The sequence below is a fragment of the Plectropomus leopardus genome, chromosome 8, assembly GCF_026936395.1.
Source record: "Plectropomus leopardus strain MGB_pleo_1.0 chromosome 8, ASM2693639v1, whole genome shotgun sequence".
Classification (NCBI taxonomy): Eukaryota; Metazoa; Chordata; class Actinopteri; order Perciformes; family Serranidae; genus Plectropomus; species Plectropomus leopardus.
In genome coordinates, this window is record NC_142183.1 from 14,054,437 (window position 1) to 14,066,980 (window position 12,544).

The window sequence follows — 12,544 nt, forward strand, 5'->3', positions numbered from 1 at the left end:
CAAAATGTTTTCTGTAGACTATATCCCTAAATGCAAGGAAGGATAGTCCTGTAGTCCTCACAACAGATGCTGGCCACAGTGCCCAGCAGTGGAGTTAATTGCAGTCAACCTAAATTTAACTTGAGTCCTCTTAATCAATATATGATTAGTCTTCAAACAGATTACTAGGTTAGTGTTGACATTTGGCAGATAAAATCCTACAGTGTGCTGTGTTGAAGGATACCAATCTTTATCAGGTCCAGATTCTGCCTATTCTTCTCATTTAGATCATTTTAAAAATGAAAAAAAAAAAATGGATGATGGATGTCTGTTTTCTGTTTTAGTCCAAAAACATGCAAGAATTACTTTATAATTGTAGAGTTTACCAGTTAAGGCCACTTGTGTTGCGCAATATGTGCTCCTGTCTCTCAAGGCTAAAAGGTCTGTAAATGTTGGTGTGGATAGTTGTAATGCATCTAATCTTTATAGGTTGAAATAATCTTTATTGTTTATTCATTTACGTATTTTTTAGGCGTGAATAGGCCTATTGGTGACAAAAAGTTAGATTACACTTTACATATTGTCACAAATTATATGGTTGTAAAAAAAACTTTCCTCTTTCAAACCTAAATCTTGTTTCCTGTGAGGAAGTTGTAAAAAGCTACTTTAACATGAACCCTTGCTACACCCCCAATATCCATTTGTTTTGTGTTTAATTACAATATCTCCTTGAATCTGTTTCTAAGATTACGACAAACAAAAAAAGCCAAAAAGACCTCTCAAATAGTCGGAAAATGTATATCTTATTAAAACAAATAAGGTGTATATGTCTTGGTTTAAATCTCCCTTGTACCATTTAATGTCATCTGTATTATTGTTTTTGTTTTATTTTGTGTTTTTAATGTATTTGGAATTGAAAATGTTAAACAAATAATGTGTACTGTATAATTTTAAAAATGTTAAAAACAACAACAACAACCAACCAACCAAACAAACAAAAGAAGAAGAAAAGAAGAAAAACAAAAAACAAAAACGAAAAAAAACCCACTTCCTGTCCCACAGCTGACTGTTTCTGGCGCTCCTCTAATGTCCGTCTTTCTCACTGTTAAACACAGTGTCAGCTAACGTTTCACAGGTTGGATCCATGGATGTTTTACAGTGGGTTGAATCCTGCTCTAACTACAGTCTGTAATTTCCGAGTTTTAGTCGTCAGTCTGTGATGAAGAACATGAACATTTCCACTTTCAAACATCAGACGTTAACGTAAATAGACGCCATCTTGCTAACCGGCTAACTGTTGGAGTTATCGTTAGCATACTTCAAGGACCAAAAAGGAATAACCACGAGCACTAAACAATGAGTAAGTGTTTCAGTAACAAGTTGTTATGCTTATTTTATTAACGTTGGTTAATAGTTAGCTAGTTGACTAGTTATAGTGAAATGTCTGGCTAACGTTAGCTGTTAGCAACATTAGCTAGGTGCTAATGACCAGTTATTAACATCATGTTTTTTTTTTTTAATGTCGGCTAATTCCTCCAAACAATTGAGATAATTCGCCATTATTTGGTTGCCGTGAATCATAACTCCTAACTTTATTTGTCAGCCATGTAAGTACAAATTGTTTATTATGCAGGCCAAGTTCAATGTTAATGTTGTTAAAGATATTAGCATCTAGCTCGTAGCCATTGTGGTAAATAGACTTTGCTGTGGCCATCACTAATAAACAAACAGCGCTGCCTGGTGTTAATCAGGGTGCACTGGGTGCATTAAAAATATTAAAATTAAGACACCCCCTGATAATTTTTACTGGTATTGGTGTTGCAGTGATAATTTTGTTTTTAAAAAAATAACACTCTTATGATCCTTGGCAAACACAACAATGTTTAATAACTTTTCCTTCTTTTTAATTAAACACAACCAGAGCACACAAAGACTCCAAAAACTAATGTTATTTGGATTAAAAGTAATTATTCAGTTTACTGAAAAAACAGTTAAAGATTTTTTTCCCCACAACTCAATTTTCTTGTTTTCTTATTGTGAATAAACAAAGAAACACAAGATATGTAAACACCATTTCTGTTTGGATAGAAAACAGTACCTTTGTGAACAGGTTAAAAAACTGTTTATACCATGCTGTGGATGGATAATTGTTTTCTCTCCAGATGGTTGGATGGATCTTTAAGTATTTTGGATTTTATGCCATAATTGTTGTTTAATCACCTGCTAGGTTCTTTTTAATTGTTTCTTTTTTGGGGGGATATATCTTTCAGCAGAATTAAAGCCTTTCTGACTTGAACACATTGAAAAGACACGAGAAAGACAAACAGGCACTTCAGTGATACATCTTCAAAATTGTTTTTCAGTAGACTCAAATCTTCAACTGAAGGGGACTGCCCACCACCTTTTGGGGAAAAAAATCTGTATGAATAAGGTAAAGTATAAAACTATATGACATAATTGTATGACATTCAGCCACTATAAAAAAAACTGTAAGTGCATCTCATATATAAAAGCAGCGTGTGCTCTTTTCAGCTTTAATCTGCTGGCCCTTGATCATTTCCTCCACCCTCCGGCCCTCCTGACTCATCTCTGCTGTGTCTCCCTGTGGCATCCACGGTCAGTGTGCTTTGTATATTGCTGATGTCTGTGTTTACCAACCTTACACGCAATGTTGCCCAGAGATGTCACCTACCGACACACAATTCACACAACTATATGTGCACTCACAGAGATTTACACAGAAACACTGTAGTTGAGGATAGAAAAGTCTTCAGGGTTTGTGTTTGATAAACAATTCAGTGGAGATAATTAGTTGACAAGACATCACTTTGATTTACTGTGGGGACTCGACTGCATCTATTGCCTGCAAGCAGAGCCTCACTCACAAGCTTTGTATTACCATATGTTGAATTTTTAATCAATTAAAGTCCTGAAGGAGAAATGGGAAAGTGCAGATCTGCTCCAGTGGGGATGTAGGGGCAAGGACAATTCTCTGATATTTGCATATGGCTCATGTTTGCACTCTTATGCACTGTTCTAATGTGTGCTCCTATATGGCTTGAGCGACTGTCGAAAAACTGCTGTCTGCCGCTTCTGAAGTAATTAGTAGCTCTGACCACTCAGACAGCTGGCCAATTAAATGTGCTCGTGGCTGCTGCTGCTGCTTGATGTGTACTGGGCTTCACACAGAGGTGTAGATGGGAGGACAAACTCATCTCTCCGTAGTGGGGGGAGAGATGCCAGGAAAGCTTGGCTGTGTCTGACAGTGCTGTGTCTGTGTGCTTCTCAACTGGCTGTGCGAGCAGATAAGAAAGAAGGCAGAGGGAGAGCTGCTGATTCTGGGTTTATTCCACAAACCCCCCGCCTTTCCCTGGTCTGTCTTTCTCTGTGCAGCTGCAGGTCTGTGAGCTGACCTGCATTAAGACATCAGAAACTGCCTGACGGGCTAATAGGAACAGTTTTCTTGAACGTCTTCAAAAGCTTGTTAAACTGTAGAGTTTTGGCAGTGATTTAAGGAAATGTGCTATTATGGTTTAAATAGAGTTCACCTAATCTGTGTTGGCAGATTAGAAACGCCTGGACATCGCCCAAATGCTTCCTCACTAACTGATATCTCTATCTCCACACTAATGTACTCATTAGACATGCGGGAATGCAACCTTTTTCTATGTTACTGAATGAATGAAATGAGTTGGGAGAAGGTAATTATATTCACATCACGTAGAGGCAAGGCTATAAAAAAACATTTTTTCTAGACTTGGACACACAAGCAACTTAAAATTTGTTTATCAGTATAACTGGTTTGTTTGTTATTGTAACATTTTTTTTTAGGTGTCTTTTTGTATGTATTGGATATTACTTCTGTTCTCCCTTAACCTTAATTTAATGCAGTTGTGAACGCAGGTGATGCAGACTGATGATGAATTGTCAGTTGTTTCTGAGTGGTTCAGATGGTTAACCACACCTGCCACCACAGAGCTCATCAGCTTATCGGTGTGCATTTTGTGTAAATATAAGTTTGGTTTCATCTTTTCAAACATTTTGACGCGACAAAGATCCTAGTTGGATGGAAATGTTGTCTTCATTAAACTTGTGCGTGGCATGGAGTAAGTGTTTAGGCGTTACTGAATGAATGAAACATATGAGCCAACATTTCCATAGCTCTATTACTTTTCTTTATGTTACTTTTCAGTGCACTCAAGACTGTCATTATTGGAGAGTACAGTATTGTGCCAAGATAATCTCTCATTCTCACTCAAAATGCACTTTGTTCTTTTTTTGAAACTTGTCGCCTTAAGGATTCTTTCTGTTTTATTGTGCTCATTTTGCTTTTATTGTTTTCTGTAAACCCTCTGATGCTGATGGGAAAATAGCTTTGGTTTGGAGTGGTCTAGCCAGTGGGCATCTGACAGTGATTTGCTGATCCTTTGCAATTGGATGATGGCTCTCATCCTCAAAGGCCACAGGGCCGTCAGAACCAGCCAATCACTGCCCCTCAGCACTCTGCTGTTGGCAATTATAGGTCAGTGTGTGTCACGACATCATTGTCTTGGCTTTTAAAAGTTCGGGACCAGCTCTCGCTGCAATCAGTTATGTTTTTCTCTTTGCCATTTAAAGTGAAACAGAAATCCAGTAACAACATGACCACTGTTTTCTGAATCATTGTTGTTTGAGCTGTTGTAGGATAAAGCTTCCTTGCCAAATTCTGGAATAAAATGAGAGTGAACACAGTAACAAAACTTTCCTCTTTTTCTGCTTTTAAAGTTATTAGTTTGATCACAACACCCATTCCTCTAGTTTTAATCTTCCAACCTTGGTAAAATAGATATTATCTGTGATTAATTTGAGATTTTATGTGGGAAAAGAAAAAAGTTTCAGTGTGAAGTTAGCACAAACTGATGTGTTGTAACTGCTTAGTTTCACACATAACTCCCCACTTTGTTCATTTGTACAGTCTGTGACATAATTTAACTCCAAAACAAATTGCCAAAATGTGACCTTTCACCTGTTCATCACTCGGATAAGATGGGGGTGAAAGCCACAATCAATTATTGATTGAATTAAGAGGCCAACAATACAATAAATTATTGAAATGGAAAATGGAATATTAGCAGTCATGTGTGTACCAGTGAACAACGCATGTTTGTCTGCTACATCATTAATAATTTATCCTCATTTATTGATCGCTTATGTTGTGGTTTGACTGTTTTTTCTATGTGTTGTTTGTTTCTATCCAATTGCTGTGTCACATAAATTATGAAAACACAAACAAAAGTCTCTGGAAAATGTCCATCTTCGTGAAATAATTCTGCTAATGTCAATACCTGAACAGTTACAGGTTTTTGTTTCAAACAAGCACATGCTAACAGCATCAGATTCCATCTCCAGTAAATGCTGTATGAAAATCACATCATGCCCTCATTTAATATAGCATTTTAGTACCTAGATGTAAAGAAATGTAGTCTGTCACAAACACAGTGCTCCCAGTTCAAATATAATATATATAATATAAAGGAAAACACAAACAACATTTTATACTTTTACTCCTAAACTGTTCGCCAGATTTCAACCAGATTCTCTGTGAATCAACACTGGAAAAAGTTTACCAAAAGTTATGAAAAGCTTGTTGATATTTCATTGCGTTTTGAAGATGTTGACAAATACACTGTCGAGGGGGCAGTGGCTCAGCACATAAATAACCCTAATTTTATAACTGTTGAGCTAATCCTCACAAAACGTGCTGGATATGTCCACAAAGTTTCTCAAAAACACCCTGAATTTTCCATTTAAATTGACCACTAGTGGGCACAACAAATGTAAAAACAAATAGGTGGAAAAAAAAATCAGACTATAAATTAGAAATCACATGTCCAATCACTACAAAACACGCAGAATATGTTTCATAACAATGTTGAATGAGAAATTACTTTGAAATTGGTTTATATGGGCCTTCTTATTGTAGGTCTTATTTGTACCAAATTTTCTGTGGAAGATTATTGGACTATCAGCATTAAATCTTATCAAAAGCTTGTCGATTTCTCAAAAAATAAAAAGACACATTCCTCTAGATAATCAATCTCTCTTAGTCTTTAAGGGATACTTTAAGACCTGTTTGGGGGACGATTAAATTTTAAGAAATAACTTGTTAGATGCAGAGCTTTATTGTGAGTTAAAAAGTAACTCCCGTACTATGTTTAATTTAAGCCGTATTTGAATTTACACATAGCTGATGCAACACCCTGCTGCATAGACATAACTTGTTACTGCTTTGTGTAATTTTTGCTTTATGATCATATAAACATTGATTTTCTTAGTGTTATTTAATTTAAATTACTTGGAATAATAGCTTTCTTAATCTTATTAGCAGGTTGAGACAAAAACATTTAGTGTCTCTCTGCAGACTCAACTCCTTTTAGCCTCTTGACAGATCAGGGAAATACCTTGGGGGTAGTCATGTGACTCAAGTTGTTGTCTGTCTTTGTGTGTGTGTTTTTCTTTGAGTGTCCATGTGGCAAAGAGGTTTGGACCGTTAACGCCTTTGTGGTCTCATGGCAGCCCACAAAGTGACGCCTTCCTGACAGGGTCGACTTGGCCCTCAGAGACACGGCCTCTTAACTGGCCTTAACAAGATAATAACACTGCACGGATCCCCTGATCAGCAGCAAATTGTTTCTTTAAAAGCTGTGGGTTAGCGGAGGACAGGAGTGGGCTTGACTGACGTGACCTTGAATAGATCTCATCAACAATCTCTGTAAAGTCAGGGATGTGTTATCAGATAATCTGTGCCGCTCACACAGCTGATAAACAGCTCGTTTTGGGTGACACCCTTATGATCTCCTCACTCACTTCCTGGCACTGAGCACGCTATTCATGTGTGCACTGTGGTTACAGACAGGGCTATCGCAGAAAACCTCAAGGACGCTTTAGATTTTTTTTTTAAAGCCGTTAACATCCTATGTTGTTAAAAATATAACTCGTTGGACGGCATGAGGAAGTTTTAATGTTACAAGCATCCGAACAATAGAAAGCATTGCTGTAAATAGTCATTGCTTAATAAAAAGTTAACACGACAGCCCAACACAATGGATTTGCACAGCTTAGTTTGTCACATAAATCCCCTGAGGGTTTCTTGTTTACCACCTCATATACGACCATAAAGATTTTACTAAACTAGCTACACAGGGCGCGACACTACATGTGCTCCTAAATGCAAAATATTAGGAGAACACTTAACAATGTTCCAACATGGAGTCTATTAAACCATTAATTGCATACATATTTACACAACTGCAGGTGAGTACCTTCTCGTTGTGTGTTGTATTGGTTTTTCCTCACTCTATAGGTGAGGATGCTGGTGGATTTTTTCATCTACCAGACATTTTTTTCAGTCAGCCAAAATGATAAATTGTCTTCTATGTTTTAAATAAACATTAGTTCCAGTAAATTTAATTGAGGTAATAGTGTATTATGTTGAAGGCACACTTAAACAAGAGGCCAGAGCAGAATTTGAAGCAAATTTATTTAAACATATTGAACAGCTTATCACCACAGCCTCAGCATGTGAATAAGTTTACTCTGGTAAGCTGTGATGCAGTGTTTATGTCCAGGGCTTTTATTGTAAAAGGTAAGAACAAAGGAAGTGGAACTAATGGGAGCTCTGGGCAATGCTGTCGTGGTTCAGACCACAACTTTATATAAGCCTTCATAAGTATGCATGCAACGCTAGCTAGAAGCAGACCAGCGGCAAGTGATAATTAGCTGATCAGCTATGTCCCATATGGAAAACAGTGCTGCAGAGCTAGCAGTGCCCAAGACGATCACGTTTTGTCAAACCGAGGCAGGTGTGTGTGTGTGTGTGTGTGTGTGTGTGTGTGTGTGTGTGTGTGTGTGTGTGTGTGTGTGTGTGTGTGTGTGTGTGTGTGTGTGTGTGTGTGTGTGTGTGAGAGAGAGAGAGAGAGAGAGAGAGAGAGTGTGTGTGTGAGACAGCCAGCAAGGGAGCAGCTTAGAAGTAATGTTAACAGCAGTGTGCCCCTCATGGTCGTCCTCAGCTGCGGCTGCATCCGCTTTTTCAGGGCCAGTTGCAACGAAATTTCGTTCCATATACACAGTTGTGTATATCTGGAATGACAGAATTAAGTCTATCTATCTATCTATCTATCTATCTATCTATCTATCTATCTATCTATATATCTGTCTGTCTGTCTGTCTGTCTGTCTGTCTGTCTGTCTAAATCATACCAATTGCTACAGAGACATTCAGCATAGTATAATTACATTACTTTTTGGGTACAAAGATTGTGGCGAACAGCCTTCGGAGATACTCCCTAAAAGAATAATCGTCCTGCATTTGACGCTTGGCGGGTGTTAATTTCGGACCCTGCTTATGAATATCCCTCGCCAGATTCCTCGTCCTGCAGCTACTGCATCGAAACAGAGTGTTTGTAAGCAAAAACTGTCTGTCTGTGACTGTGTCAGAAAGTTAGTCCCGCTGAAGTTAGTGTTGCCAAAAGCTGTTTCTGTTATGGTGAGACTGTGCTCTTAAATTATTTTTCCAGTTTACACATATCAGTTTTTCAGATGCAATTGCGAGTGAATTGTTCGCACTGTAGAGCCCTGCTTAGCTAGCTACATGGACAACACATGTTCATGCTCGTGTAAGCGTGATGAAGAGATAATGTCAGGGAGACGGGTGCTAACATTTCTTTGTGTCATAAGAAAGGAAGCATCCTCTTGGCCCCGAAAGAGATCCCTTAAGGAAGGGCTTTAGGGAGCTAACAGTTTATATCCTAAGTCCATCCGTCATCAATGTGTAATGTTGAAATGATGGGAAAGTTATGACCCTGATTTTATTAGTCTATGGGCCAGTGCACTCGCTTTGTTCCTGGCCTGTGAGCTAAAGCTGATGTGGCTAAGCTGCGCAGTGTATAGAATAATCCTGAAGGAAGTCTTGGCTCATTAACAAAGGACTCGAGTTCAGAGAAATTCACTAGTCACCATTGTCATGTTCTCTTATTGATGTTTTTAAAGAGCACGAGAGGTTAAAACTTACAGTAAATCCCAAACACATGGACAGTAGAGGGGAAACTTTTGGCAAGTCAAGCAGCCACTAGTTCCTTTTTCTTTATGTCACCCCCATCCCAGCTTTGCATTTCTCTCCCAGCTGCCCCCCGTCCCTTTGTTTGTGCTGGCCTTGTTTTTATGACCACGCCAGTGATCCGTCGCCACTGCAGAGCTGCTGGTGTTAACACAGCTGAGGTGCATTACAGACTGTTGTTCCTGCCTCTTACCTGGCTCCAGGCTCTGTTTGCAGGCAGGAGTTGTTTTGTGTTCACTTCAGAAGCAGATGCAAGAATTTACTCTCACACACATACATCGGTTAAAGGACAGAGTGCACCAAAAGATAAAAACGTTCTGTCACTGCAGCCTGCCTGCACTCAGTTGTCCACCATAAAATCAAGGGGACGATCAATGCTCGGCCAAAGATGGTTTGTTAAAGAGAGAAATGCTTCTCTGTGCCATTTAAATATATAAAAATTTATCGAGGAATCTGTTTTTTTCTGTTGAAAGGGACCAACAGAGTGATGAGTCTTTTGCTCAAAAATCTAGTGTTTGTTGAATGTGCTCTTCATTTTACAGCCCTGTATGATGTAGCTAGATAGGGGGTCTGTATGTGACCCAGGATTCATCTGTTGAATAATATTTGGCTGTCAGCAAAATGCAATTTTTAAAATGTCCTAAAACTTCAGTATTATTTTAAATATTATTTTGTAGTAGTAAACAACATACAGTTTTTTATAGTATTTGACGCGGCCTTGGAAAGAGCAGTGACTGTCTTGGCTCAGACACTGCAGACACACATACTTTTAATCATCCACTTTTTGCTACATAACTAGAATTACATTGATTAAAAAAAAAAAATGTAATCCAAACCTTTGCAACACCTGCCCGCTCCATGTGCGCTTCATTTGCAGTCTGTATAATTTAAGTCTGTGGAGTCCAGGTGGTTGAGTGACAGTGGGTGAGCTGGGTAATATCCATCGCTGTGGGTTTGTCAGCGGTTCTCTGGGCTTTGTTGGTGGTATTGTGGGAGAGCCAACTGCAGTAAAGGTTTTTATGATGTGGCAGGAGTTGATTCTGGGACTCTGTGCCAAGAGCAATCCAGATGTTACTTCTGCAGTCTGTTTCTATAGTATACATACATACATATATACATTGAAGTACCGAAGGCGCTGAGCAGCACATACTTGTGATCTCCTTTTCCTTTTTTCTCTAGCTGAGGGGAAGTTGTCAATAATTTAAAAAAAAATCTCAAGAGAGCTTGCAAGTGTGTCTGACACTCATTATCCACAGTACCTCACTCATCATGCTGAAGGTTTTATTTTTTCCTCATAACAAACCGAATATACCCACCGTCTCCTTCACCCTCCCAGCAGTGTACTGGTGGCTGGCAGGCAGTGACACACATTCCTGCAGTGACAGTGTACAGGGCTGGAGCCGCTCTCGCAGATGGACCTTGAACTCTTTAAAGGGACGTCTGGTCTCGCAGTAATGCCCCACCGGCGGACCTCACTGCCCGGCTACAAACTGTAACTCTATAGCCTCATTGTCACGCTCCATATCCTCCCAGTGACCCCAAGCCCAATTATACAGCTGACCCAGGCTTGATGATATAACCTTGGGCGTCTTTTGGGGGCTGCTGGGGCTCAGGGGTGCACGTCTTGTCTATCATGACATGTCAGCTCTGTGCGTTAACCAGACACTTCCCTGAGTGGTCCCAGTGGGGATTTGGGAGGAAGAGTGGCTCCCATGCAAGGCCCAATGCATTTCAACACACTGCCTCACTGCAGCACTCTGTTTAGATAAACAATATGGTGAGAAAATAGCGTGTGTGATATTATGAAGTGTATAATTTCCAGTAGGGCTGGGCGATGAGGCTAAAAATGTTATTATGATATACAATTTCCATACTGGTATATTGATTATTTTCTACCAAAAAAGTCACATCATTATTTCTTTAAATTTCAAAGGCTGATTTTTTCTCTTGAATAAAATTCGACGAAGTAATATGGTTAATTGTTGTTTAAACTGTTATTTATTGTCAGAACATGAGAGACATTTTCCAAACAGCAGAATATTTCACGGATCTGAGGTAGTTTCAAAAAAAATTATAACTGAAACAATGTTAAAAAAAAATAAACAGATGAAGAAATGGTGATTATGGTCGGCAGCACGTCAAAGTCTTAACAGATGGTTCAAACATTTTCCAAGTGTTGTATTGACAATTTAATCAGAATAAAAACACAAAAGAAAAATCTTAACTGTGGTCAGTAATTTCCGTGCAGTTTCTTAAACAAAATAATAACAAAGATGGACTTTGACGATGTCGTGAAGTAGTGACGAAAGTCTAGTCTAGGTGGTAACTTGCATTTAAGGTGCATTACTGCCCCCCTCTATGGGCATACATCTATATGTAGGATTTATCAAACATTTATTATAGCGGTATGAAATTATATTGAGATAATTATTGTTGTTTGATTGTCCAGCTCTGATGTCTTATATAACTTAAGATAAATATTTAGCATACACACTTGGAGGGGTTTATTCCAACAGTAAGTGCTCCAAAAAATCTGACATATAAATGTGGACAAAGTCCGCTTACCTCTGCTGAATTCTTTTGTGATTATCCAGCAGTAAAGACTCTATTGTATGTAGATATGACATGTTTGTATGCTGAATCTCAGTGCATCCAGACATATCCATAGTCTCCATGCATACTCAGCAGCTGCGATGCATTAATGTGCAGCATGCTTAGTATGCACTATAAGCTCTAGAAAGGCTACCTGTCACTGGTGAAATGTTCCTTAATGGATGAGGAGTTGATTTACATTTCCAAAGGCCTCTGCACACTGCAGCGGATGAATTTCTGCACAAGATTCAACTGAAGGTAAAGGTTAATGGCCATGGCAGTCAAGTAAACATGTCTTTTGTTGAGTGTGAGGCCTGATTCAGCTACACAATGGTAGAATACACAAACAACCAAGCTGACTTGAAGTAAAATATTTTAAAAATGTGAGTAAATCTTCAGGAGCTGGGCACGTCTTTAACGCGAGTAATGAGATTGTTTTAATCTCTTAGGGCCCTGACACACCAGGCTGACAGCCTGCTGTTTGTTCAATGTCAGGCTGTTAGTGAGCAACTGTTTTTGTAAAGTGTTGGCACTTATCGGCCCTTGTCGGTATTTTTTTTAGCCCATTTAGTAAATGAAATCACTCACTGCACAAGAAAAGAAACGAAGGTGCAGAAAGCAAACAATTGGCTAAAGTCAAAGGGGAGTGAGATCAAAACAAGCCTGCGAAGTGATGTTAGATTATATTTTTAGCCATTGAGCTCTTTAGCAGAGACGGTTCATAATTACTTGTGTTGTTGTTTACATGTTCAGGTAAATATCCTTTGTTCTTTCAACATTGTGTTTTGTTGTTAATGTTTGAAAAGGCTAACTAGCGTCTTGAATCCGTACCATCAGTCTTCCGGTTTCCTTTTTTTAATGACGTATACAGACTACTGCT

At 38.8% G+C, this 12,544-nt stretch overlaps 1 protein-coding gene across 1 annotated transcript in view; it reads left to right on the top strand.

Annotated features, from left to right (window-relative positions):
* Window positions 1–1,074: 1,074 nt before the first annotated feature.
* Window positions 1,075–12,544, top strand: part of xpnpep2 (X-prolyl aminopeptidase (aminopeptidase P) 2, membrane-bound) — a 126,926-nt gene continuing 115,456 nt past the window's right edge. Inside the window, exons 1-3 of the mRNA XM_088080920.1 lie at window positions 1,075–1,339; window positions 2,343–2,410; window positions 2,512–2,595. The gene's annotated coding sequence lies outside the window, so the exon portion shown is untranslated. The remainder of the gene's footprint in view (window positions 1,340–2,342; window positions 2,411–2,511; window positions 2,596–12,544) is intronic.